We start from the raw sequence: 27831 nt of genomic DNA, 5'->3' as shown, positions 1-27831 counted from the left end.
GAAATAAAATGCATTACTGACAAGGGGATGAAGAACAAAAGGTGTAAGGTATGGATGTAGGAATGTACTTTAGCTTGTGTTAGCTCTGAAATCTTCTGTTCCTAATGAACCACTGAGCCTCAGAGCGAAATATAACACATGACTAGTGTAATACTGGATAAACAGATTTACACTGAGGATTAGCTTATTTAATAACTGGGGCTAGACAGGGCAGGTAAACTCGCTGCCCCCCACTCCCACCCTACGTGGGACATGACTCCAGGGATGTGTATCTCCCTGGCAATGTGGAACAGGAATCCCCAGATGAAATGAGACCTGGCATCAAGGGATTGAGAAGACCTTGACCCTAGAAGATCTAGGGTACGGACAGATAAGTAAAAAATATGGAAAAAAAATAAACAAATAATAGGGGGAACAAAGGTTAAAATAAATCAGGTAGATGGAAATGTTAATGGTAGAATAGCGGGAGGGGTGAGAGATATGGTATGTATGAGTTTTTTATTTCTTTTTCTGGAGTGATACAGATGTTCAAAAAAATGATCATGGTGATGAATTATACAACCATGTGACGATGTTGTGAGCCGTTGATTGTATACTGTGTATGGAATGTTTATATGTTAAGTATGTTTGTATGCTAAGTTTTATCAATAAAAATATTTTTTAAAATAATAATAACTGGAGCTAACTGCCTCTATAGCCTTAAGATAAGATTCAACACTTCCTTTTATGCATGTCAGATATCCCGTTGTCTTCCATTCTCAGGCACAGGCCTGGCACTTGGTCTGATTTGTGCTGACTGTTGTCCAGGCTCTGTGTGGACATTTGTAGGCTGCCGTAACTGTATTTCTGCCTGTCTGCATGTGGCATGGCTTAGTAACATTATACATCAAGTTATCCAGAAAAAATCGAGTAATTTAATTACATACCCCTGTAGTTTATTTTAAAGATAAATACACTAGTTTGGTTGAAAGAATGATTTATTTTTGTATAGTGGTAAAATATAAGGTTACAAGAACGAGGTACAAGGTAGATTGGAGACTTTTGAATGCCAGGCTAAAGTGTTTAATTATTTGAGGAGTGATTTGAGATTATAGGAGTTTTGGTTTTCTTTTGCCTTGCTTTGCTTTTTAAGCAATGTTTTGGGAAAATCAATCACGATAGCACCAACGTGTAGGTTTTTTTTTTTTTTTTTTAAGAGAAACGAGACTAGAAATGGGGAGATCAAGGAAAGAAATTGGGTAGCTTTAAATGAAAGATGTGTATGAGGGTGTCAGTGCTACTAGAAAGAGAGAGATGGATGTAAGAGATATTTCAGAAGACTTAGTGACTAGCTGTTGGAAGAAAAGGAGAAAAAGAGTGATAACTCTACAATTTGAACAAGGTGACTAAAATATATGAAGGATCCATGCACAGAAATAGGAAAGCCCAAAAGGAGAAAGTTAATTCTAGTGAAAAAATATTTTAGGTGAAGAAAGATAGAACCTCTCAATTGTGTTTGAAGACTATAGCTCAAGAGAGATGTGAAGAGAACTGGAGACATAAATTTTGGGCACTCCTGTTAGCTGAGAAATAATTGCCGAAATTGTGAAAATGAATTGACTCTAGTGAACAGAGTTCAGCAAGAGCAGATTGCTAAAACTAAATCTTGGTATGCCCATTTAGAGAATAGCGGTAGGGGAGAGAACCAAACAAGGCAAAGAGAAAGAATAGGAAGAGAATCAAGAAAAAACAAGTTTTAGAAATCAAGTAGAAGGAGACATTCAGGGAGTCTTCAGTACTGTTAAATGCAGTGCAGAGATTGAGGAGAATAAAAACTGAATACCCTGAATTGTCTTTATATGTTATATCTGCTATAAAATACCTTTTGAAGATACTTTACTCTTAATTTTATCTCTCTCCAATTTCCTATTATCTTCTGTTTATAAAATTATATGTGCTCACTTTAGAAAAGTTGGAAAATATGAAAAAGCAAAAAAAAATTTTTTTTAATTTCAGCAATCTTATTACTGAAAGAGATCCACTGGTAATATTGTATTGTCTGTACTTCCAATATCATTTCTATTTATGTATACAGGAATAAATTCCTTTTTCCATGCATGAAACTCTTCTATTTCCACTTACTTCATTTTTGTTTTTTTCCCTTCATTTTGTTTTTATTTTTTTCTGTGTGTTCTTTTGTTGTTTTCACTTACTTTATCATGAACTTTTTTCTTTAACATAAAATAATCTTAGGTAGTAGCATTTTTAGTATTAGATCATAGAATATCATGGTCTATTTAGCTTATCTCTTACTTTTGAATATCTAGAGTTTTTAATTCTGCTTTTGTTTCTACCATCTAGTGGATTATTTTTGTGCTCTGATATAAATAACCAGATTCCTGTGGTATTCTAACTTTGCATTCCTTTCTGTGTTTTCATGGGTTAATGAGGTCAAGTGAATCAGGCATCACTGACTGGCTACCATATTAACTATATTTTTCATAACATTTCTTACAAGGTAGTAAGAATCACGCTAGTCAGTAACACAGAATGAAAATACGTTATCTACTTGCCACAGGGGTCTGTAATTAATAGGTCTGTTTTTGCAAGTAAGAGAATATAGTTATCAAAGGTCATTGGAATTTATTCCACACATATCTTTTTTATCATCTACTATGTGTCAAGCAGAGTGAGAACTCAAGTGCTTGCCTGGCATTTTTGTCTCTTGGGGTATTAAGCACATGTCAGCCGTATCTTTTTTCTCCTCAGAGTTGACAGTATGAATAATAAGGGCTGCTTCTTTTTGTTGTTTTAACAACACTAACCACAGTGCCTTTCCCAACAATCAGTATTAAACAAGTACCTGTAAAACAAGAAACTGTCTAAGGGTTTGACAGTGAAAGAAAATACCCAGCACAAGGATGTAGCTGGATTTCTTACTAATATTTTGTTTTTAAAGGGAAATCACCGAGCCTACTCCGTGTCTTGTACTGTGGTAGATATTAGATATGCAAAGATAAATAATATCTGGTCCTTGTAATCATATTTGAGAAAGAGAGAAAAGGAAATAAAGTCTCTGCATAAAGACCGAATGAGTGGAGAACATAAGTACAGAGAAGGGTTAGCTTTGGAATTGGGGATAAAGTCTTTTCCTCTGAAACTAAAAGGAATTCAAAAGTAGTATGACTTAAGATGTGGAAAAATTTCAAAATAGCTGGAAGGAGGTAGTTTTTTAAAAGTCAAAGAAAGGAAGATATGAGCTGTAGTACAGTGTTTATCAAACTTTTCTGTGTGTATGAATTGTCTCAGGATCTTGTTAAATACAGATTCTGATTGTGTATGTTTGGAATGAGGCCTAGATTCTGCATGTCTAATAAGGTCCTGGGTGATGCTGATGATCTGTGAAACATGTTTTGAGAGCAAAGATTTAATATTTGGCTTCCAGATTCTGGTATACTAAGAGACAAGCTGAGAATGAAAGATGATTATTGATTTGAAGACTGTAGGGAAAATTTAAAATACTTAATATGACTAATATAATAGGAAATCAGAGAAACTAAAATTATTGATTTGTACTAATGGCCTGATTGAAATGTTTGTTTTTTATTTGTTTTATTTTATTTTTTAAATACCAAAAAACACATAACAAACGCAAACATTCCTATTTTGATCATTCCATTCTACATATATAATCAGTAATTCACAATATCATTCACATAGTTGCATATTCATCATCATGATCATTTCTTGGAACATTTGCATCAATTCAGAAAAAGAAATAAAATGAACAGAGAAAAAAAATTTATATATACCATACCCCTTACCCCTCCCTTTTATTGATCACTAGCATTTCAAACTAAATTTAACATTTGTTTCCCCTATTATTTATTTTTATTCGGTATGTTCTACTTGTCTGTTGACAAGGTAGATAAAAGGAGCATTAGACACAAGGTTTTCACAATCACACAGTCGCATTGTGAAAGCTATATCGTTATTCCATCATTGTCAAGAAACATAGCTACTGGAACACAGCTCTACACTTTCAGGCAATTCCCTCCAGCCTCTCCATTACATCTTGAATGACTAGGTAATATCTACTTAATGTGTAAGAATAACCTCCAGGATAACCTCTGGACTCTGTTTGGAATCTCTCAGCCATAGACACTTTGTCTCATTTCATTCTTCCTCCTTTTGATCCAGAAGGTTTTCTCAATCTCTTGATGCTGAGTCTCAGCTCATTCTAGGATTTCTGTCCCACATTGCCAGGAAGGTCCACACCCCTGGGAGTCATGTCCCACGTAGATGGGGGAGGGTGGTGAGTTTGCTTGTTGTGTTGGCTGGAGAGAGAGGCCACATCTGAGCAACAAAAGAGGTTCTCTTGGGGGTGACTCTTAGGCCTAATTTTAAGTAGGCTTGACCTATCCTTTGTGGAGTTAAGTTTCATATGAACAAACCCCAAGACTGGGGGCTCAGCCAATAGCTTTGGTTGTCTGCACTGATTGTGAGAATATCAAGAATTCAACTTGGGGAAGCTGGATTTTTCCCCGTTCTCACCATTCAACTTTGCAAATACTTTTCCACTCACTGATCAGATCACTCTGGGATTCATCGGGGCATCACTCTGGACAGACCAACAAAATCTCATGTCCTACCCAAGGTTCCATGTACTTATGGTGTTCAATTAAGCTGTCTACATAAGTTATATTAGGAAATGCACTATCAAAATATAAATTTTGTACCAAATAAACATGTTTTGCTTTAGTCTCATACATAAGTTGAAATTTTAAAATATTAATTACCATCTATCTTCAGCACCCTGCAGTAATGACATTACTCTGTTCTTCCTCATGCAAAAATATTTTTAAAATTTGTGCATTTAGTCACTATCATTATACACTGTGGGCATTCCTAGATTATACCATCTCAATCTTTATCGTCTATCTTTCTTTCTGATTTTATTTGTGCCCCCATCCCTCCTCCCTCTATCATTCTCACATTCAACTTCATTCAGTGTTTTAACATAATTGTATTACAGTTAGGTAGTATTGTGCTGTCCATTTCTGAGTTTTTATATTCAGTCCTGTTGCACAATGTGTATCCCTTCAGCTCCGATTACCCAATATCTTACCCTATTTCTATCTCCTGATGGTCTCTGTTACCAGTGAAATTCTCCAAGTTTATTCACTAATTTCAGCTCATATCAGTAAGACCATATAGAATTTGTCCTTTTGTTTTTGGCTATTCTCACTCAGCATAATGTCCTCAAGGTCCATCCATGTTGTTACATACTTCATAACTTTATTCTGTCTTACAGCTGCATAATATTCCATTGTATGTATATACCACAGTTTGTTTAGCCGCTTGTCTGTTGATGGACATTTTGGCTGTTTCCATCTCTTTGCAATTGTAAATAGTGCTGCTATAAACATTGGTGTGCAAATGTCCGTTTGTGTCCTTGCCTTTATGTCCTTTGAGTAGATACCTAGCAGTGGTATTATCGGGACATATGGCAATTCTACATTTAGCTTTTTGAGGAACTGCCAAACTGCCTTCCACAGCGGTTGTACCATTTGACATTCCCACCAGCAGTGGATAAGTGTGCCTCTTTCTCCACATCCTCTCCAGCCCTTGTCATTTTCTGTTTTGTTGATAATGGCCATTCTGGTGGGTGTGAGATAATATCTCATTGTGGTTTTGATTTGCATTTCTCTAATGGCCAGGGAAGTGGAGCATCTCTTCATGTGTCTTTTGGCTATTTGTATTTCCTCTTCTGAGAAGTGTCTTTTCAAGTCTTTTTCCCATTTTGTCATTGGGTTGTCTGTCTTTTTGTTGTTGAGTTGAACAATCTCTTTATAAATTCTGGATACTAGACCTTTATCTGATACGTCGTTTCCAAATATTGCCTCCCATTGTGTAGGGTGTCTTTTTACTTTCTTGGTGAAGTTTTTTGATGTGCAAAAGTGTTTACTTTAGAGGAGTTCCCATTTCTTTCTTTCTTTCTTCAGTGCTCTTGCTTTGGGTGTAAGGTCTATAAAGCCGCCTCCAAGATTTATAAGATATTTCCCTACATTTTCTTCTAACAGTTTTATTGTCTTAGATCTAATGTTTAGGTCTTTGATCCATTTTGAGTTAACTTTTGTATAGGGTGTGAGATATGGGTCCTCTTTCATTCTTTTGCATGTGGATATCCAGTTCTCTAGGCACCATTTACTGAAAGAGACTGTTCTGTCCCAGGCGAGTTGGCTTGACTGCCTTATCAAAGATCAGTTGTCCATAGATGAGAGGGTCTATATCTGAACACTCTATTCAATTCCATTTGTCAATATACCTGATTGAAATTTGCATGAATTTCCCATGGTACAGACCAGGTGATTTTGTTACCATAGTTAGTTGAATGCAGGGCTCCCCTCCCCCGAAAGGTATGTCCATGTCCAAATCCCAAGAACCTGTGAATGTTACATTATTTGAAAAAGGGTTTTTGCAAATATAATTAATAAGGATCTTGAAATGAGATCATTCTGCATTACATGGGTAGTCCCTAAATCTAACACAAGTATCCTGATGAGAGACAGAAGAGGAGAAGGCAACAGAAGAGAAGGCAGTGTGAAGATACAGGCTGAGGTTGGAGTGATGTGACCATGAGCCAAAGAAGTTGGCAACCACCAAAAGCTGGATGAACTAAAAACAGTTTCTCCCCTGGAGTCTTCAGAGGGAGTATGGTTCTGCCAACGCATTGAGAGAATACATTTCTGTTGTTTTAAGCCTCCCAGTTTGTGGTAATTTCCTATAGCAGCCATAATACTGTGACCTATCTAGCAGTGTTCTGTAGCCTGAGAAAAGTCAATAAAATGGAGGCAATCAGGGTGTCATAAGGACAGTGATAAAATAGCTGTATAATCCTTTAGGAAATAATTTGAAATTTTCTTCTTAGGTTCAACCAAACATTCAGACTCATCAGACTATCCTAGCCCATGTTTGGCATCAGTGTACTCAGAACGTTAGAAGACAGGAGCTACGGCTAACCAGCAGGCATTCATTTTTCCTCAGCAGGAGTCCTTGTAATAGTCTGTGCAGCAGCCATCCTGAAACTCTTTTTTAGCCCGGCAGGTTACAAGTCATGTGGATGGAGATGAAAGTCATATCATTTGGGTGCAGGGGCTGTCCTAACTTAAAATCTCCATGCCTCACAGAGCAAATACCTTGTAATAACTCCATAAGCATAATTTTCAGGGTCCCCTCAAGAAACATGGCTGTTATAAGAGGACCATAATCAGGGAACTCCCGTGTTTCTTTATCAACTTTATCCAAAAAAATTGAGATTTTTCTTGGATGTTGGTTTGCTTCCTATAAATAGTCTTTAATTTTCTTTTAAAAATGTGATTGGAGTGTCTCAGAAAATTAGAGAAACCTTTGGTTTTAAAAAAATGTCAAAATTGTGAACAATCTTTTATCTGCGATCAGCATAGTGGATGATTTCCAATAAGTAGTCATTAGTTTTCTTATTAATTTTCTTATTTCTAAGATAAGCCTTAGCTATGAGATGAGAGAAATGTTAAGAAAAGCAATGGCTTTGTGGTAAATTTCTAAATTTGAGTTAGTATCCCAAAAAGCAACTTCTTCTTTTATGCAAAACAGAATTCAAAACATAATATTTGAATTTCTTAAATCTGGGGTTACTATAATAGGTCTTTCAGAAAGGAAGAATCTTGTTTGGCTTCCAGATACCAAGGAGAACTTTTGAGGCATTTGTTTTAGTCATTTTGAATAATAGCTGAGCTAATTAAAATATAGAGAACAATGAGCATCTTCATAGCATTTTTTCCATTTTGAAGTTGAATTTAGGAAAAACAGAGTTATAAGAGAAAACTGGGTTTTAACATTAACACATAATTATAAGGTATTGTTGTCTAAAGACAAGAAAATGGTTATAGCCTTTTAGAGTTAAGATATTTAAAACAAAGTTGTGAGAATTGTAAGGTCTTTTAGCAGAAGTAAGCATTTTTAAAAAATAATCTAAAGCATTTTAAAGACATGGAAAAAATAAAAGTATATCCATTTTTTTCTGAACAGTTAGTTTTCTCCTTTATCATTTATGTGCCTTTTTTAATATACCTTTGGACATATACAAAATACAGTTAGATAAAAAATTAAAAATTTATTTCAATAAAAAAGTAATTAGGCTTCTTGGATCATGCAAAATAAAAACTAATTAAAAATCATTACCCCTAAAAGCATATTAAATAAGATAATATATGTATTACATTGATTTTACCATTCTATAAAAACTATAACAATTCCCTTGAAAAATGTACAAAACATATTCATTAACCTCTACAAATATTTCTGTTTTCCTTTTATCTTTTGATCCTTTAACAGGCTCAGCAATAGATATGTTAATTATAACCTTAGCCAAAGAAACCAACATTCATTTCTTCTCAGACATAGAAAACTAAAAGGCATCTAACCAAGGACTACCTTGTCATTCTGTCCATAAATACACATTTCATATCCTTTTTATAACTTTTTAACTGGCAGAACATGTATATTAACATCATCCAAAGGCATCTGTGTATCCATTAACCTGTTTGTTAATGTAATGTAACTAAGGATCTGAAAATCATGATTTGATTTATTAAACATTATTAGATGTGTGGCATCCTAAGAATTGATCCCTTTTTATAGACATTATCTTTTATAAAATTTAGTTGAGGGTGGGCAACAATGGCTCAGTGGCAAAGTTCTTGCCTGCTGTGCCAGAGACCCAGGTTGGAGACATGGGTTTGATTCCCGGTGCCTGCCCATGCAAAAAAAAAAAAAATTTGGTTGAACACATTTTACAATGTTATATATTTTTTTAAATGATGTTAATTTGTCTGACCTGTGAAACCAGTGGAGAAAACTTAAGAAATTTAAGTTAATTAGATTTATCTGAGAAAATAAGTTAAATATTACATTAATTTTTTTTTACATGGCAGTAAAATCTAGGCAAAGACAGCTGTTTTCAAATGAGTCTGATTTGTCCAAAGACTATTTTTTAGTATTAGTTTTTTTTCTTTTTATTGAGATATATTTTATATTTACATACCATATAATCATCCAGAATTAAGATTAATGGTTCAAAGCATCATATAGCTGTGCATTCATCATCACAATCTATCTTTGAGCATTTTGCTCACTCCAAAAATAAATAAATAAAAATAGAGGTAAAAAAAAGAACATCCGAAACATCCCATACACCACATCCCTCCTATTGTTTATTTAAATTTTTTTCATTTTTTTCTTACTCATTTGTTCATACACTGGATAAAGAGAATGTCAGTCACAGTGTTTTCACAATCATGCAGACGCACCTTAAAAGCTCTATAGTTAGTCATCTTTACTATGAATCAAGACTATTGGACTACTGTTCAGCCATTTCAGATATTTCCTTCTAGCTACTCCAGTACACCAAAAATGGGAAAGGGATATCTATATATTGCATAAGAATAACTTCCAGAATGAACTCTAGGCTCTATTTCAAATCTCTCAGCCACTGAAACTTTATTTTGTTTTGTTTCTCTAACCCCTTTTGGTCAAGAAGGCTTTTTCACTCCCATATTGCCAGGTCCAGACTCATCCCCCAGAGTCATATCCCACGTTGCCAGGGATATTTAAATCCCTGGAAGTTTAAATGTCCCACTTAGGGAGGAGGGCAGTGGGTTCACCTGCAGAGTTAGTTTAAAGAGAGAGAGACTACATCTGAGCAACAAGAGAGATTCTCTGGACGTGACTCTTAGGTATAATCATAAATAAACTTAGCTTCTCCTTTGCACAAATAAGTTTCATAAGGGCAAGCCCCAAAATTGAGGGCCTTTCCCATCAAATTGTCAGTCCCCAGTGCTTGTGGGGAAGTTTAATATTTTTAACTTTTCCCCAGTCCCTCAAGGGGACTTTGCAAATACTTTTTAATCTTCTTCCCAGATTACTCTGGGATGTATCTGGGTATCACACCAACCTGTACAAACCAATAAGATCTCACTCCCTATTCATGGTTCCATATAATTATGATGTTCAAATAAGCTGACCATACAAGTTAAATTAGATAATGTGCTACTAAAACTATAACATTTTCATCAAATAAATATCTCTTCCTTTGGTGTTGCACAGAAGTTGAAATTTTAAAATACAGTCAATATCATGGTTCAGTGGTAGAATGCTCGCCTTTCATGTGGAAGACCCAGTTCAATTCCCGGACCATGCACCCAAACAAACAAATAAAATACAGTCAATATCAACCTTTACCCTTTAGTCTGATTTACCTTAGTCCTACCCAAATCAGCTTCACTAATCCCTAAATGAAGTCTGATCACTTGTTTTTAATAGTTGCTGTATGAGGTAATGCTGCTTTCATGGATACAGAACGCTAGCTCTGAATCTCAGGTGTCACACAGTTACCCAAAGTTCCAGGTAATCACCAGGTGATAAGCAAAGAGCTCAGCATCTCAGAATTCAGAAATAATAGTTACAGCTCTGGAATAGATGTGACTGCTATAAGCGCTTACAATCTGGGAACCTTTACAGTAGACCCTTCCCTGGTAATCTATGCTCAGAACTCAATTCTCAGATTTTGCCTTTTATAGTTAGTGTCCTAGTTTGCTAGCTGCTGGAATGCAATATACCAGGAATGGAATGGCTTTTTAAAAGGGGAATTTAATAAGTTGCTTGTTTACAGTTCTAAGACCGAGAAAATGTCTCAATTAAAACAAGTCTATAGAAATGTCCAATTTAAGGCATCCGGGGAAAGGTACCTCGGTTCAGGAAGGCCAATGACGTTCAACATTTCTCTCTCAGCTGGAAGGGCACATGGTGAACATGGCAGTGTCTGCTGGCTTTCATGTGGCTCTACCAAAAAAAGAACTCTCTCCAAAATGTTTCCTTTTTTAAAGGATTCCAGTAAGCAACTCCACCTGCAGTGGGTGGAGACACACCTCCATGGAAATCATCTAATCAGAAGTTACCACCCACAGTTGGGTTGGTCACATCTTCATGGAAACAATCAAAATGCTCCCATCCAGCAATATTGAGTGAGGATCAAAGGGCATGGCTTTTCTGGGGTGCACCACAGATTCAGACTGGCACAGTTAGTCTGTATTATTGAGGCATTATAATATTTGTCTTTTCTTTTCTGGTTTATTTCACTCAACATACTGTCTTCAAGGTTCATTCATCTCCTTACATGCCTCACAACTTCATTCCTTGCAGCCAGTCAGTAGTCCATTGTATGTATATACCGCAATCACTGTTTCCATTCCTCAGTTGATGTACCCTTAGGCCACCCTCCATCCATTGCAAATGGGGAATACTGCCTCCATAAACACCTGTGTGCAAATGTACATTCCTTTCCTTGCTCTTAGTTCCTCCAGGTATACTCCTAACTATGGGGTTCCAGGGTCATATGGCAACCCCCCCCAGCCTCCTGTAGAGCCACCACACTGCCCTCCAGAGGGGGTGCACCACTCTCCTTCCCAACCAACAGTGACTAGGTACATCTCTCCACGTTTTCCACATATTTCATTGTATGGGTATACCACAGATTGTTTAGCCACTTGTCCATTGATGAACATTTGGGCTGTTTTCATCTCTTGGAAATTGTGAAAAATGTTACCATAAACATCGGCGTGCATATATCCATTTGTGTCCTTTCCTTCGGTTCCTCTGAATATATACCTAGTAATGGGATGGCTGGATCATATGGCAATTCTATACTTAGCTTCCTGAGGAACCATCAAACTGACTTTCAGAGCAGTTGCACCATTTCTACATTCCCACCAACAGTGAATAAGTGTGCCTTTTTTTCACATCCTCTCCAAAACTTGTAGTTTTCTAGTTTTTTAGATAATGACCTTCTAGTACAAGTGAGATGATATCTCATTATGGCTTTGATTTTTATTTCTCTAATATTGAGTGAGGTTGAGTGTCTTTCATAGGCTTTTCACCCATTTGTTTTTCCTCTTCTGAAAAATGTCTGTCCATGTCTTTTGCCCATTTTTTATTGGGGCTGTTTGTTTTTTGTTATTGAGTTGTAGACTCTCTTTATATATTCTCGATATTGAACACTTCTCTGATATGTGGTGTAGTAGTAGGGTTCAGATGCCAACTTGGCCAAGTGGTGGTATCCATTTGTTCTGTTACTGTGGACTTAAATCATCAGCATGTGAATTTCATCTATGGCTGATTGCATCTGTGGTCAGCTAAGAGGAGTGTGGCTTAAAAGGGAAGAAGTCAAAAGAGGGAGAAACAGCTCAGTGCAGCCCAGCAGAACTCAACAGATCAGCACACCTCAGCTTAGCACTCATAGCCAGCTCAGGCCCAGCGTTTGGAGGTGCAAAAAGGAAATGCCCCCCTTTAAAGCAGTTTAAACCCAGAAGCCCAGAGACAGGGCAGAGGGCAGGCAGCTGTGTGCCTTCACAGGCTAGTTCATTTGTAACCAAATAAATCACCTTGATAAAAGCCAGTCCTTCTCTGGTGTATTTCATTCCAGCAGCCTTAGCAAACTAAAACATATGGTTTCCAAATACTGTGTTCCATTGTATAGGCTATCTTTTAACTTTCCTGACAAAGTCCTTTGATGCACAAAGGTGTTTCTTTTTTTTTGATGCATGGTCGGGAAGTTGAACCCAGGTCTCCCGCATGGAAGGTGGGCATTCTAACCACTGAACTACCCGTGCACCCCCTCATTTCTTTTTAATTGCTTGCACTTTGGATGTGAGGTCTAGGAAACCAGCTCCCATCACAAGATCTACAAGATATTTCTCCACATTTTCTTCTTAAAGTTTTATAACCTTAGTTCTAATGTTTAGAACTTTGATCCATTTTGAGTTAATTTTTATATAAAGTGTGAGATATGGGTCCTTTTTCATTCTTTGGGGTATGGATATCCAGTTCTCCAAACGTCATTTATTGAAGAGGCTGCTCTGTCCAGTTAAGTTGACTTGGCTGCCTTAAGAAAGATCAGTTGTCCATACATGAGAGTCTATTACTGAACACTCAATTCAATTCCATTGGTCAGTATATCTACTTTTTTTTTTTTATTAATTAAAAAACAAAATTAACAACATTTAGAAATCATTCCATTCTACATATGCAATCAGTAATTCTTAATATCATCACATAGATGTATGATCATCATTTCTTAGTACATTTGCATCGATTTAGGAAAAGAACTAACAAAACAACAGAAAAAGATATAGAATGATAATATAGAGAAAAAAATAAAAATAATAATAATAAAAAATAAAAAATATATATAAAAATTTAAAAAAGGAAAAACAAAAAACAAAAAACACAAACAAACAAATGAACAAAAAAAAACTATACCTCAGATGCAGCTTCCTTCAGTGTTTTAACATAATTACATTACAATTAGGTAGTATTGTGCCGTCCATTTTTGAGTTTTTGTATCTAGTCCTGTTGCACAGTCTGTATCCCTTCAGCTCCAATTACCCATTATCTTACCCTGTTTCTAACTCCTGATGGTCTCTGTTACCAATGACATATTCCAAGTTTATTCTCGAATGTCGGTTCACATCAGTGGGACCATACAGTATTTGTCCTTTAGTTTTTGGCTAGACTCACTCAGCATAATGTTCTCTAGGTCCATCCATGTTATTACATGCTTCATAAGTTTATTCTGTCTTAAAGCTGCATAATATTCCATTGTATGTATATACCACAGTTTGTTTAGCCACTCGTCTGTTGATGGACATTTTGGATGTTTCCATCTCTTTGCAATTGTAAATAATGCTGCTATAAACGTTGGTGTGCAAATGTCCGTATGTGTCTTTGCCCTTAAGTCCTTTGAGTAGATACCTAGCAATGGTATTGCTGGGTCGTATGGCAATTCTATATTCAGTTTTTTGAGGAACCGCCAAACTGCCTTCCACAGTGGTTGCACCATTTGACATTCCCACTAACAGTGGATAAGTGTGCCTCTTTCTCCACACCCTCTCCAGCACTTGTCATTTTCTGTTTTGTTGATAATGGCCATTCTGGTGGGTGTGAGATGATATCTCATTGTGGTTTTGATTTGCATTTCTCTAATGGCCAGGGACATTGAGCATCTCTTCATGTGCCTTTTGGCCATTTGTATTTCCTCTTCTGGTAGGTGTCTGTTCAAGTCTTTTTCCCATTTTGTAATTGGGTTGGCTGTCTTTTTGTTGTTGAGTTGAACCATCTCTTTATAAATTCTGGATACTAGACCTTTATCTGATATGTTGTTTCCAAATATTGTCTCCCATTGTGTAGGCTGTCTTTCTACTTACTTGATGAAGTTCTTTGATGCACAAAAGTGTTTAATTTTGAGGAGCTCCCATTCATTTCTTTCTTTCTTCAGTGCTCTTGCTTTAGGTTTAAGGTCCATAAAACCGCCTCCAATTGTAAGATTCATAAGATATCTCCCTACATTTTCCTCTAACTGTTTTATGGTCTTAGACCTAATGTTTAGATCTTTGATCCATTTTGAGTTAACTTTTTTTTTTTTTTTTTTTTTTTTAAAGAGAGAGGGAGGAAGGGAAGGAAAGACAGAGAAGGAAGGAAGGATGGAAGGAAGGAAGGGAAACATCTTTAAACATTTTCTTGTTTTATTATATTTTGTTTGTTTGTTTGTTTTTTACATGGGCTGGGGCCGGGAATCGAACCGGGGTCCTCCGGCATGGCAGGCAAGCACTCTTGCCCGCTGAGCCACCGCGGCCCGCCCCTTGAGTTAACTTTTGTATAGGGTGTGAGATACGGGTCCTCTTTCATTCTTTTGCATATGGATATCCAGTTCTCTAGGCACCATTTATTGAAGAGACTGTTCTGTCCCAGGTGAGTTGGCTTGACTGCCTTATCAAAGATCAAATGTCCATAGATGAGAGGGTCTATATCTGAGCACTCTATTCGATTCCGTTGGTCGATATATCTATCTTTATGCCAATACCATGCTGTTTTGACCACTGTGGCTTCATAATATGCCTTAAAGTCCGGCAGCGTGAGACCTCCAGCTTCGTTTTTTTTCCTCAAGATACTTTTAGCAATTCGGGGCACCCTGCCCTTCCAGATAAATTTGCTTATTGGTTTTTCTATTTCTGAAAAATAAGTTTTTGGGATTTTGATTGGTATTGCATTGAATCTGTAAATCAATTTAGGTAGGATTGACATCTTAACTATATTTAGTCTTCCAATCGATGAACACGGTATGCCCTTCCATCTATTTAGGTCTTCTGTGATTTCTTTTAACAGTTTTTTGTAGTTTTCTTTGTATAGGTTTTTTGTCTCTTTAGTTAAATTTATTCCTAGGTATTTTATTCTTTTAGTTGCAATTGTAAATGGAATTCGTTTCTTGATTTCCCCCTCCGCTTGTTCATTGCTAGTGTATAGAAATGCTACAGATTTTTGAATGTTGATCTTGTAACCTGCTACTTTGCTGTACTCATTTGTTAGCTCTAGTAGTTTGGTTGTGGATTTTTCCGGGTTTTCGACGTATAGTATCATATCATCTGCAAACAGTGATAGTTTTACTTCTTCCTTTCCAATTTTGATGCCTCGTATTTCTTTTTCTTGCCTAATCGCTCTGGCTAGAACCTCCAACACGATGTTGAATAATAGTGTTGATAATGGACATCCTTGTCTTGTTCCTGATCTTAGGGGGAAAGTTTTCAGTTTTTCCCCATTGAGGATGATATTAGCTGTGGGTTTTTCATATATTCCCTCTATCATTTTAAGGAAGTTCCCTTGTATTCCTATCTTTTGAAGTGTTTTCAAAAGGAAAGGATGTTGAATTTTGTCAAATTCCTTCTCTTCATCAATTGAGATGATCATGTGATTTTTCTGCTTTGATTTGTTGATATGGTGTATTACATTAATTGATTTCCTTATGTTGAACCATCCTTGCATACCTGGAATGAATCCTATTTGGTCATGATGTATAATTCTTTTAATGTTTGTTGGATTCGATTTGCTAGAATTTTGTTGAGGATTTTTGCATCTATATTCATTAGAGAGATTGGTCTGTAGTTTTCTTTTGTTGTAATATCTTTGCCTGGTTTTGGTATGAGTGTGATGTTGGCTTCATAGAATGAATTAGGTAGCTTTCCCTCCACTTCCATTTTTTTGAAGAGTTTGAAGAGGGTTGGTAGTAATTCTTTCTGGAATGTTTGGTACAATTCACATGTGAAGCTGTCTGATCCTGGACTTTTCTTTTTAGGAAGCTTTTAAATGACTGATTCAATTTCTTTACTTGTGATTGGTTTGTTGAGGTCATCTATTTCTTCTTGAGTCAAAGTTGGTTGTTCATGCCTTTCCAGGAACCCGTCCATTTCATCTACATTTTTGTATTTATTAGCGTTGAGTTGTTCATAGTATCCTGTTATTACCTCCTTTATTTCTGTGAGGTCAGTGGTTATGTCTCCTCTTCCATTTCTAATCTTATTTATTTGCATCCTCTCTCTTCTTCTTTTGGTCAATCTTGCTAAGGGCCCATCAATCTTACTGATTTTCTCATAGAACCAACTTCTGGTCTTATTGATTTTCTCTATTGTTTTCATGTTTTCAATTTCATTTATTTCTGCTCTAATCTTTGTTATTTCTTTCCTTTTGCTTGCTTTGGGGTTAGTTTGCTGTTCTTTCTCCAGTTCTTCCAAGTGGACAGTTAATTCCTGCATTTTTGCCTTTTCTTCTTTTCTGATATAGGCATTTAGGGCAATAAATTTCCCTCTTAGCACTGCCTTTGCTGCGTCCCATAGGTTTTGATATGTTGTGTTTTCGTTTTCATTCGCCTCGAGATATTTACTAATTTCTCTTGCAATTTCTTCCTTGACCCACTCGTTGTTTAAGAGTGTGTTGTTGAGCCTCCATGTATTTGTGAATTTTCTGGCACTCTGCCTATTATTGATTTCCAACTTCATTCCTTTATTTTCCGAGAAAGTGTTGTGTATGATTTCAATCTTTTTAAATTTGTTAAGACTTGCTTTGTGACCCAGCATATGGTCTATCTTTGAGAATGATCCAAGAGCACTTGAGAAAAAGGTGTATCCTGCTGTTGTGAGATGTAATGTCCTATAAATGTCTGTTAAGTCTAGCTCATTTATTGTAATATTCAAATTCTGTATTTCTTTATTGATCCTCTGTCTAGATGTTCTGTCCATTGATGAGAGTGGTGAATTGAAGTCTCCAACTATTATGGTAGATGTGTCTATTTCCCTTTTCAGTGTTTGCAGTGTATTCCTCACGTATTTTGGGCCATTCTGGTTCGGTGCATAAATATTTATGATTGTTATGTCTTCTTGTTTAATTGTTCCTTTTATTAGTAGATAGTGTCCTTCTTTATCTCTTTTAACTGTTTTACATTTGAAGTCTAATTTGTTGGATATTAGTTTAGCTCCTCCTGCTCTTTTCTGGTTGTTATTTGCATGAAATATCTTTTCCCAACCTTTCACTTTCAACCTATGTTTATCTTTGGATCTAAGATGTGTTTCCTGTAGACAGCATATAGAAGGATCCTGTTTTTTAATCCATTCTGCCAGTCTATGTCTTTTGATTGGGGAATTCAGTCCATTGACATTTAGTGTTATTACTGTTTGGATAATATTTTCCTCTACCATTTTGCCTTTTGTATTATATATATCATATCTGATTTTCCTTCTTTCTACACTCTTCTCCATACCTCTCTCTTCTGTCTTTTCATATCTGACTCTAGTGCTCCCTTTAGTATTTCTTGCAGAGCTGGTCTCTTGGTCACAAATTCTCTCAGTGACTTTTTGTCTGAGAATGTTTTAATTTCTCCCCCATTTTTGAAGGACAATTTTGCTGGATATAGAGTTCTTGGTTGGCAGTTTTTCTGTTTTAGTAATTTAAATATATCATCCCACTGTCTTCTAGCTTCCATGGTTTCTGCTGATAAACCTACACATAGTCTTGTTGGGTTTCCCTTGTATGTGATGGATTGTTTTTCTCTTGCTGCTTTCAAGATCCTCTCTTTCTCTTTGACCTCTGACATTCTAAGTAGTAAGTGTCTTGGAGAACGCCTATTTGGGTCTATTCTCTTTTGGGTGCGCTGCACTTCTTGGATCTATAATTTTAGGTCTTTCATAAGAGTTGGGAAATTTTCAGTGATAATTTCTTACTTTAGTTTTTCTCCTCCTTTTCCCTTCTCTTCTCCTTCTGGGACACCCACAACACGTATATTTGTGCGCTTCATATTATCATTCAGTTCCCTGATCCCCTGCTCAAATTTTTCCATTCTTTTCCCTATAGTTTCAGTTTCTTTTTGGAATTCAGATGTTCCATCCTCCAGTTCACTAATTATAGTTTCTGTCTCTTTAAATCTACCATTGTAGGTATCCATTGTTTTTTCCATCTTTTCTACTTTGTTCTTCAATCCCATAAGTTCTGTGATTTGTTTTTTCAGACTTTCTATTTCTTCTTTTTGTTCAGCCCATGTCTTCTTCATGTCCTCCCTCAATTTATTGATTTGGTTTTTGAAGAGTTTTTCCATTTCTGTTCATATATTCAGAATTAGTTGTCTCAGCTCCTGTATCTCATTTGAACTATTGGTTTGTTCCTTTGACTGGGCCATATCTTCCATTTTCCTAGCGTGATTCGTTATTTTCTGCTGGTGTCTGGGCATTTAATCAGATTTCCCTGGGTGTAAGACCCAGCAGGTTGAAAGATTTTTCTGTGAAATCTCTGGGCTCTGTTTTTCTTATCCTGCCCAGTAGGTGGCGCTTGTGGCTCGTCTGTCTGCGGATCCCACCAGTAAAAGATGCTGTGGCTCCTTTCACTTTGGAAAACTCTCGCTGTGGGGGAGGGTCGCCAGCCGAAGCAGCTTGGGGATGTGCCGATCCGAATCTCCCAGCCAGCCTGGGAATCCGTGTCTGGGCAGGGGGGGCGCTGGGCCGTCACGGCTTGGGGGAGTGCCGGTCCAAATCTCCCAGCCTGCCCGGGAAGCAAAGCATGGCGGGGGGCGCCGGCCACTGCGGCTTGGGGGAGTGCCGATCCAACGTTCCCAACCAGACCGGGAAGCCACGTGTGTGGAAGGAACCCCAGTCGCCGGCCTCTGCGGCTTGGGGGAGCTCCGATCCGATTCTCCCAGCTGGGCCGGGAGGCCGCACGTTGTGGGGGTGCACCTGCCGCCGCAGCTTGAGGAGACCGCCTGTCTAATTCTCCCAGCCGGCCAGGGAAGGAGGGAGGGAGGGACTCCGGCCGCCAGCCGCCCCGGCCCGGGCAAGCGTGTGCCCCTCGGTGATCTCACTGCAGCGGATTCTCCCAGGTGGTTCAGCCGTTCCAGAATGGGGTACGCTGTGTTTTTGGTCTCTGTTGTGGCTCCGGGAGCTGTTGTGTAGCGTTTCTATTTCTTTAGTAGCTGTTCTGGAGGAGGAACTAAGACCTGCACGTCTTACTAAGCCACCATCTTCTCCGGAAGTCCCCTCGAATCAGTATATCTAGTTTTATGCTAGTACCATGCTGTTTTGACCACTTTAACTTTGTAATATGCTTTAAAGTCAGATAGTGTGACACCTTCCACTTTATTCCTTCCAAAGAGTATTTTAATTAGATTGTTACTTGAACTGTTTCTGTACAGTTATATATCAGATATTAAAACTTAAGTTTATTTAAGAGCAATTTTGTGCTTGTCCTTGAACATAGTAACCAAGGTTAACCAATTTAAACTATTAGCTAATCATTGCTTTCCCTGAAATTGTAGCTTTCATTAAAAGCATTTTTTCCATAAAGAGACAGTATATTTAAATCATAAGAAGTAAAAAGAAAGAAAACAAATCTTTGAGTTTTGCTTAACTTAACCTGATATAAATACTTAACATATTAATATGATTTTATAAGCCAATTTGAACAGGAGCTCGTTCCAATAGATTTTATCCTCATTAATGCCATTCATAGGTAGACAAGAATAACAATTTATATGCTAAAAATATCTTTCATAGTCATAAAATGGAAAAGTTTGCCTTTTATGTAACTTATGATAAAGCAGCAGAATTTAAGACAGAAGCAGATGCTAGTTTATTAAGGATGGTGATCAGTTAAAGAAACAAAGCTTATTAAATCAGCACCATTAGGTTACTTGAGGAAGCCTTATTGTTGAGATAGTTTTAAATATATGTCCACAAATTCTTTGAAACCCTTCCCTTCTCCTTTTGTTTGTCTGGCCTAGCAAATAAAGTAGAAATGATGGTGTATGGCTGACTGTTGCCTGGGGAAACCAGCTGCCATGCTACGAGCAGCACTCTGTAGAAGTCTAAATGGTAACGAACTAAGGGCTCCTCCCAGTAGCCACATGAGTGAACTTCGGTGATTCTCTAGTCTCAGGCAAGGCTGCAGATGACTGCACCTAGTTAGATTCTGAGCCAGAACCATCCTACTAAGCTGCTTCTAGAGCCTCAGAAACAGAGATAATAAATGTTTGTTGTTTTAAGCCACAAAGTTTTGAGGAAAGTTGTTGCATAGCAATAGATAATTAATAGGTTGGGAATTGTGATGCCCAGGAATTTGGCAAGACCCTTTTCTTTTTTTATGACCATATCCTATCCAATAATGACATTGAATTTTCTTAGTTTCTTAAAGACTGACTTTGCTTGAGGTTTAGAAAACTACTACATACTGTTTTATTTGCCTCCTGTAAGTCATTTGGCAAGAGCCAAATTGCTTCGTCACTTATTAGGGAAGGTCTGAAGACTTCAAGAATCCAGGTCCAGAAAAGGTGTGCTTTGAAGCCAGTTGTTTCTTTTGACTCTGATAATAGGACCCTGTGGGACGATATATTAGTGATACCTCCAGAAATAAATCAAGGACATTTGGTTGGTTATTCACATAGTTCAGTTATTTTTAGGTGCAAACTGTTTTCTTTTTTCTTTTTCTTTTTTTTTTTTGATGGCAGTTTTATTGAGATATATTCACACACCATGCAATTGCTCCAAACAATCAGTGGCTTTTAATATAAGAACTGAGTTGTACAATTATCACCACAGTCAATTTTAGAACATTTTCATTACTCCAAAAAGAAAAAAAGACATACTTACCTCTAAATCCTTCTTTTTCCAGCCCTGTATGACCACTAATCTAATTCTCTCTATATAAATTTATTTATATTTGCATTTTATATAAATGGAATCATATAATATGCAGTACTTTCTGTTTGATTTCTTTTACTTGTCATAATGTTTTTATTATTTATTTATATTTCTTAATGAGAGAGATTGTAGGTATACAGAAAAGCCATGTAAAAACTACAGTGTTCCTGTAAGTACATGGAACCTTGAGTAAGGAATAAGATTTTCTAGGTTTGTCCAGAGTGATGCCCCAGTAAGTCCCAGAGTGATTTGAACAGTAAGTAAAAAAGTATTTGCAATGTCCCCTTGGGGGAATGGTGAGAAAAGGGGAAAATTCAACTTCCCTGGTGGAGAATTCATGATATTCTCACAAGCAGTGAGGACAAGTAAAGCAATAGGCTGAGTCCCCAATCTTGGGTTTGTTCATATGAAACTTAACCCCACAAAGGATAGGTCAAGCCTATTAAAATTAGGCCTAAGAGTCACCCCCAAGAGAACCTCTTTTGTTGCTCAGATGTGGCCTCTCTCTCCAGCCAACATAGCAAGCAAACTCACCACCCTCCCCTTGGCTACATGGGACATGACTCCCAGGGGTGTCATGTGGGACAACCCCTAGCAACGGGGGACAAAAAATCCTAGAATGAGCTGGGACTCAACATCAAGGGATTGAGAAAACCTTCTCGACCAAAAGGGGGAAGAGTGAAATGACACAAAATTAAGTGTCAATGACTGAGAGATTCCGAACAGAGTCGAGAGGTTATCCTGGAGGTTATTCTTACACATTAAATAGATATCACCTTGTTAGTCAAGATGTAATGGAGAGGCTGGAGGGAACTGCTTGACAATGTAGAGCTGTGTTCCAGTAGCCATGTTCTTGAAGATGATTGTATAATGATATATCTTTCACCATGTGACTGTATGATTGTGAAAACCTTGTGTCTGATGCTCCTTTTATCTACCTAATCAACAGATGAGTAAAACATATGGAATAAAAATAAATAATAGGGGGAACAAATGTTAAAATAAATTTAGATTGAAATGTTAGTGATCAATGAAAGGGAGTGGTAAGGGGTATGGTTTGTATGAATTTTTTTCTGTTTTTTCATTTCTTTTTCTGAATTGATGCAAATGTTCTAAGAAATGATCATGATGATGAATATGCAACTATGTGATGATATTGTGAATTACTGATTATATATGTAGAAAGGAATAATCATATGTTAAGAATGTTTGTTTGTTATATTAATTTAAAAATTAATTAAAAAAAAACTACAGTGTTCCAGTATACCCCCGTCATTGACTCTTTACATGCATGATACCTTAGTTACAACTGATGAAAGAATATAAAAATACTGTGTTAACTATAGTCCATAGTTTACATTAGGTGCTTTTTCCCCCATGCACCACGTGTTTTAGTCTGGCAGAGCTGCCAGAATGCAACACACCAGAGATGGATCGGCTTCTAATAAGGGGATTTATTTAATTAAAATGTATAATTCTTCAGAAGAAAGGCAGCTAACTTTCATCTGAGGTTCTCTGTTACATGGAAAGGCACAAAGCACAGTCTGTTGGCCTTCTCCCCTGGCTTCTGGGTTCCAGCCGCTTTCCCCGAAGTGATTCCCTTTTGCATCTCCAAAGGTGGGCTGAGCTGTGAGTGCTGAGATGAAATATGCTGTGCTGCTGAGCTCTGTTCTGACCTCTCTGTTAAATTAAACCTCACTCATTGTGGAACATTCCCTTTATGACCTCAGATATAATCAGCCATAGATGAATTTCACATAGTGATGATTTAAGGCATCAGAAGCAGAACAACAGGGCGTCGCCACTTGGCCAATTTGACACCAGAACCTAACTATCACACCACCCTATAATTAACACCTTGTAATAGTGGCGTACATGTTATAATTCATGAAAGAACATTCTTATATTTGTATTATTAACCATACATAGCCTGTCATCCATAACAGGATTCACTGTGTTGTACAGTCCCGTGTTTTATCTTCTATCTTTTATTTTCCTTCTAGTAATGTATACAACCCAAAACTTCCCTTTTGAACTACATTCACCAACATTACATCACACTGTTAATTACACTCACAATAATGTGCTATCACCACTATCCATTTCCCAACATTTAAAATCAACCTAAATCGAAATTCTGCACAAATTAAGCATCAGTTCCCCTTTCTCTACCCCAATTCTATCCTCTGATAACCTGTATTCTAGATTCTAACTCTATGACTTTATTATAATTAGTTCATATCAGTGTGATCATACAATGTTTGTCCTTTTCTCTCTGGCTTATTTTGCTCAACATAATGTCCTCAAGGTTCATCCATGTTGTTGTGTACATCAGGACTTCACTCTTTCTTACAGATCAGTAATATTCCATCTTTATTATTTCTTGTAGGGCTGATCTCTTGTTTTTATTGAGAAATGTTCATACACATACATTTCATACATGGTGTACAATCAGTGGCTTACAATACTATCACATAATTGTGTGTTCATCCCCATCACCATTTTTAAGAAGATTTGCATCATTCCAGAAAAAGAAATAAAAAGAAAACAAAAACGCATACATACCATATACCCTACCCTTCCCTCTCATTGACCAGTAGTATTTCCATCTATCCAATTTATTTTACTCTTTGTCCCCCCATTATTTATTTATTTTTTATCCATATTTTTTTTACTCATCTGACCATACCTTGAATAAAAGGAACATCAGACATAAGGTTTTCACAATCACAGCAATTGTAAACATTATATCTTTATACAATCGTCTTTGGGAATCAAGGCTACCGGAACACAGCTCAAGTTTTTCAGGTACTTCCCTCTAACCACTCCAATACACCATAAACTAAAAAGGGATATCTGTATAATGCATAAGAATAGGGCAGGCCATGGTGGCTCAGCAGGTAAGAGTGCTTGCCTGCCATGCCTGAGGACCCGGGTTCGATTCCCGGTGCCTGCCCATGTGAAAGAAAAAAAAAAGAAAAGAATAACCTCCAGGATAACCTCCTGACTCTGTTTGAAATCTCTCAGCCACTGAAACTTTGTTTTGTCTCCTTTCTCTCTTCCCCCTTCCAATGTACTTTGAACACAGCAAAATCTAAACTCTAAGGTCTTGAAGGTCTTCTCTTATGTTATCTTGTAAAGTTTTATTTAGGTTTTAAACTTAATCACTTTAAAATATATAATTTGCTGCTGTTATTACATTCAAAATGTATACTACCATCACCACCATCCATTACTGAAACCTTTCCATTCTAGCAAACAGAAATTCTGTACTTGTCTCACTTTTTATCCTTTTAATTACCCTTACTGATAATATTCATTTCTACACTCACTTCCAAGTCTCTCTCTCCTGCCTTTTTCTTTCAGCCTGCAGAACTCTTTATTATTTATTGTAGGACTGATCTCTTGTTGACAAGCTCTCAGTTTTTTATCTGTGAATATTTTAACTCTCATTTTGGAAGGACAGTTTTGATGGATAAAGAATTCTTCATGGCAATTTTCCTTTTTCAGTGCCTTAAATGTATCATACCACTATCTATTCCCTTTTATGATTTCTGATTAGAAATTGGCACTTAATCTTACTGAGGATCCCTTTTATGTGATGAATTGCTTTTCTCTTGCTGCTTCCAAAGTTATCTCGGTATCTTTGGCGTTTGACATTCTGATTAGTATGTGTCTTGAAGTAGGTCTGTTTGGCCTACATTATGCTTCTTGGACATGTATATTTATGTCTTGCAAAAGAGCTGGGAAATTTGGGGCCATTGTTTCCTCTCTATTCTTTCAGCCACTTTCCCTTCTCTTCTCCTTCTGGGACACCCATCATGTTTATGTTTGTGCTCTTCTTGCTGTGACTCTGCTCAATTTTTTCCATTCTTTTCTCTACTAGTCACATATTCTTTCTTCCGCCTATTCAAATCTGCTGTTGTTGCTTTATATATAATATATATATAATATATATTAAATATAAATATATTTTTATATATTTATATAAATATAATATATATATATATTGGCATGGGCAGGCTCAGGAAATCAAACCCAAGTCTCTCACATGGCAGGCGAGAATTCTACCATACAGCTATCCTTCCACTGCCTTGTTGCATAGTGTATTTTTATTCTCTTCAATTGTACCATCATTCACATAGTTTCTGTCATGTTTATATTCTTTCTTTGGAATTCTTCTTTATGCTTATGCAGTTAATATCCTTTATCTCTTTATCTGTAATTCCCTTCATCTCCTTGAATTTATTTAGGAGATTTGTTTGAACTTCTTTGATTAGTTGTTCTGAGTTCTTTATCTGAAGTTTTAGTTTGTTCCTTTGGGCCATATCTGTTTCTTAGTATGGCTTATAATTTTTTGTTGATGTCTAGGCATCTGCTTATCTTGATGAGTTTACTCTGAAGGTCAGTTTCTCTCTCTTGTGTTTTGGACAGCTTCCTGAAGCTGCACTTTCCTGACCTGCCCAAAAGATTCAGCAAACTTTTCCCAGAAGCCCTAAGGGTGTTTGGTATCTTTGAGCTTCCACTGCCTTTATTCCTGTTGGGAGCAGGGTTGCAGCTGTGGTCACACGGTCCCAGCAGTCCCTGTCCAGGGAGGGCTAAAACTGCAGCTCCTAGCCAAGAGTCAGCAATCCCAGTTTGTTGATCAAAAGCTGTGATCAGTACTCAGCTGTGCCCCAACCCCATCTTGTTCTTTTGGAAGAGGACTTTCATGTCCTCTGTATGCAGCACCCAGCCAGGAATCAAACCCTAGGCAGCCAGCCTCATTAATTAGGAGTTGTGTGCTGGCATTTGCTGCTGAGCACTTTCCTCTTAGTTCTTAACCATAGTTTCTCAGCCTCTTCATCCTGCTCTCCTTGGATGTTGTACAGCACTCCCCTGGCCTTCAGAGCCCCAAAACAGTCGTTTCAGACCATTTCTGCCTGCCCATTAGCTGTTTTGGAATTCCCACCGGAATGCTCTGCCTCCCAGGCCCTCCTGCCTTTCCCGTGGCCTGAGTCTGAATGCCACGTCCTCAGAGAGGCCTGAATGCCAGGAAAAGTCATTGCTAAACATCAGTGCAAAAGGAAATGGATCAAGTATTGGAGATGCACTTCTATTCTACCATCAATCCACCATTAACTCCCTTTGGGGATGATTGTTTCATTATAGAATCTACTCTTAGCAAGACTGTGCCAAAGCCACTGTCAGATGCCTGCTGAAATTGGATGCACAATGGAACTCAAGGCCTTCCATTATATGCCCGCCCAGCATCATAGAAATTTTAAGTTAGAAAAGATCAAATTCCAGCCCATCACAAGAATCCCCTTGACAGCCTCCTCTAGTGTATCAGCCTAGTAAGTAACCTTATAAAAAACAGGAAGTAAGGTTCATTTGACATGACTTGTTCTCAATGAACCCATGCTTGATTCCTAATGACCATTGTTCTCTTTTAAGTGTTTACGAACGTTCTGCTTCATAATTTGTACGAAAACTTTACCAGGATCTACCCTCTTCTCCTTTCTGGAAATCCTACCAGGCTGGTCCATTCTTTTCCTCCAAATGTTCCTCGAATCCTCAGACCTCTGAGCAGTCTTGTCTTCCTTTCAGTATGAAATGCTTTTCCTGCCTGACTACATATCTAAACCCTGACTTTCCCTTAAGATCCAGATCAAATTTCAGCCCCTTTGTGTAATATCCCTTCACCATTCCAGACCTCTCCATATTCTGGGTCTCTATGTTATTCATTTACTCACCCTTCTGAGAGCCAGTAGCCCCAGTGGTCCTGGTGAGGTTCAGCCCACACCTCGCACAGAGCCCATTCTTGACAAGATGTGTGGATTATGATGTGGTCTCCAGTGTGTCTGGAAATTTAAGATGATCTTTTAAATAAAGTCCTCAGTGTCAACCAAGAATGAGCAAACTTAAAAAAAAAATAAAAAAAAAAGATAAGTGTGAAAGTTGCCTTTTATAACACTTATTCCATAGACTCTAAGGAATCCTTAGTCCCAACAATTCCATTTTTAGGATTTCTGTTCTATAGAAATACTCATATAATTAATACCTGCAATGCTAATACTGGACAGCATTAAAAATAGTAAAGGAGGTATGTATGTTTAGCATGGTAGGATGGTCACATTATGCTGAGTACTTACTATGTGCCAGGCAGAATACTGTGACTCTAAGGAATTATTAATTTATAGTAGATATTTTCCTTCTTAGTGAGCCTTTTATGTGACTTCTAAAAGAATTGGATTAAATTAGTCTTAACTAAGGGTCAGAGAGCTTCTTTGAATGCATTTTAAAACAGAGATACATGTTTCAAAATGCAAAATTGCAAAGAAGAAAATGACCCTTGGATGAGGTTAAGTTTTTTTCATGTGCGTTATTAATAAATTTTAGGAGAAGGAAACAATTCAGTGAAGTTTTCTATGGCTCAGCGTGTTTCCTAGCAACGTGAAACTGTTTTCGGGAATTGTTACAGTTCTTACTTTGCTAATATGACAAAACATGACAAACTTGGTAATGGGTAATTTTTCTAAACTTCTTTTGTCTTTTTCCCGATCTTGGACCATTAGAAAACTCTCTTGACTCCACTCTCCCCCTCCTTTTCTCCTTCTCTTTACAGTAGAACATCTTAAAGAGTTGTCTAGACTTGTTTTCTCCAATTTATTACTTCACTTTCTCTTTTGAGCCTACTCCAAGCAGACTTTTGTCCCTTATTATTTCAGAAACTTGTTCTTGTCAGTGTCATCAGTAATGTCTATTGGTC

General features: G+C 37.2%; 1 protein-coding gene across 7 annotated transcripts in view; it reads left to right on the top strand.

The window, feature by feature from the left end:
* Window positions 1-27831, top strand: part of TOGARAM1 (TOG array regulator of axonemal microtubules 1) — a 138243-nt gene that overhangs the window by 10016 nt on the left and 100396 nt on the right. The gene's annotated exons all lie outside the window — the stretch shown is intronic.

This window comes from Tamandua tetradactyla, chromosome 14 (assembly GCF_023851605.1).
Source record: "Tamandua tetradactyla isolate mTamTet1 chromosome 14, mTamTet1.pri, whole genome shotgun sequence".
Taxonomy (NCBI): Eukaryota; Metazoa; Chordata; class Mammalia; order Pilosa; family Myrmecophagidae; genus Tamandua; species Tamandua tetradactyla.
The sequence above is the reverse complement of the archived record's forward strand: the minus strand, read 5'-3'. Positions and strand labels throughout refer to the sequence as shown.